Below are 2150 nucleotides of genomic sequence, written 5' to 3' on the forward strand. Positions count from 1 at the left end.
TATATATATATAGGAAGAATGAAGGACAAAGAGTGTAACTCCCATGCAAGGCAGAAACTGTCTCCCCGCAATGCCTCACTTTATTATTCCCTCTCATATTTTTACTTTTTCAAATGCATTTACATGTGCTGAGGTATTTCCCCCGGGAGCACGACTCTAATTCAGGGGGTAAGATAAGCCATCAAAGTTAGTGACAGAGAGGGCGTACGGGTGACTCAATGACAGCCTGAGCTGAAGACGAGTCGGGGGGGGAAAGGCTGTCATGACTTACGCTGGCGCGCGCACACGCACACACACACACACACACACACACGCACACACACGCACACACACACACGCACACACACACACACACACACCTACGCACGCAAATGGCACGCAATGGTTTCAGTTGCACAAACCACACCTTTTCCTCACTTTATAAAGACGCCACAAGACAAAGGGGAAAAGTTTTTTTGCCACCCCCCCCTCACACACACATACAGTGCATACACTTCTGCACGTACAATGGCATTTTCTCCCCAACAACTGCTCTTGTTTAGTATGCGCTTCCTTTGGTCTTGAGGAGGAATGATCCTCACTCTAATGAACTAGGGCCTGCCACTTGAATGTAAAACAGGATTTAACCCGTCTTCAATGTCAGAGCCCCTCCCTGGGGCTGCTTCAGACAACACACACATAACGCATTCAGCAAGACGCATGCAAAGCGTGCGCGCGGCCGCACGCGCACGCATGCATACATTGCGACGCGTGCCTGCATATATAGTTTCTCATAAGTGAGACGCCTTTGTGTTCATTTCCAAACCAATTTGCGGCCGAGTGTTTCCTGAATCCGGAGCTCTCGGGCGATGCCCTGCCAGGGGGGCTGCTCCCACCTGCTCCACATGCTGCCCGTTTATTAAGGATTTATATTGTTTTGTCCACTTTAGGGAAATAAAAAGATTGTCCACTTGGTCTTTTGATAATACACGGACATGCATATGGAGGAACACAGATATTCTTCGTATATACTTTTCTTGCTCCCTCCTGTTTGTTTGCATATGTTGTTTTGTTGGCACTTTCTCACATTTTGTTAACTAACTAAAAACCTCAGAGGGGATTTTATGAACTCAACGTCAAGCATAACTGGAGATGTCAGGAAAATGATAGATGGGTTTTTATGAATAGCAATGAGAAAAGTTTGGCGTGGATTTATGTTCAGCTCCCCCTTTACTCTGGTACCTTAAAGTAAAATCTATTAAATAATCACCTTGAGAAGTCGGTTAATTAGTAAAGAGAGTCGGTGTGTAATTACTCCCCGTATAAAAGCTGTTGTTCTGTGAAGGCCTTCATGATAAACTTTACTCTGATTGCAGTTAATAAAGCAACACATTGTTGCTTTTCTGTGAATTGAAAGAAAACATCAGTTCCTCACAAACTCTGTAGGAGATGCAGCAACCAGGTGAACTGAGAGACTTAAATTAAACTTTCTGGTATAAATTTAAATTGGTAAACTTCACTAAGTTATAGAAGATGGCAGCATCATGCTTTGGCAGAAACAGGATGTCTTAGACCTTAATCAAATTAAGAATTATTGGCAAGACTTGGAAACCAAACTTCATAAATGCTCTAAGCTTGAACTGCTGTAAGAGGAAGAACTGATGAAAAAATATAAAAAGACTGTAGATGCTGAAAGCAAAAAGAAAATCACCCCAAAATACTCGCAGCTGTAATTTTGAGAATGGTTGTTCTACAAAATATAGTAAAAACGTGGTGAATGTCAGTGCACACTACTTTATGTTTGATTTGTAATAGAAAAAAATCAACAATTTAAAAACCATGGGAAAAAATTCCCCTGCTCTTCATAATTATAAAATGTGTATCATCACTTTGATTTGCCAACATCAAATCAAAGTGTAATATGGTCAAGAGTGATACATAAAATGTGACAAATCTGAAAGAAAATAAATATTTTAAGGGAGTGTAAATGTGCTAAAAAGCTGCGTCATATATTCATAAAGATGTGTGTAGAAAAATGACACATTTTCAAAATGCGAGTATGAATGAGGATGAGCGTGCTCATCTTTAAAGTGTCTGCCAGGCTTTAATATATTTCAGACTCTAATTAGGTTGAAATATGTGCAGGAGTGAAGAAAATACGACAAAATCTA

This window comes from Poecilia reticulata, linkage group LG13 (genome assembly GCF_000633615.1).
Source record: "Poecilia reticulata strain Guanapo linkage group LG13, Guppy_female_1.0+MT, whole genome shotgun sequence".
Taxonomy (NCBI): Eukaryota; Metazoa; Chordata; class Actinopteri; order Cyprinodontiformes; family Poeciliidae; genus Poecilia; species Poecilia reticulata.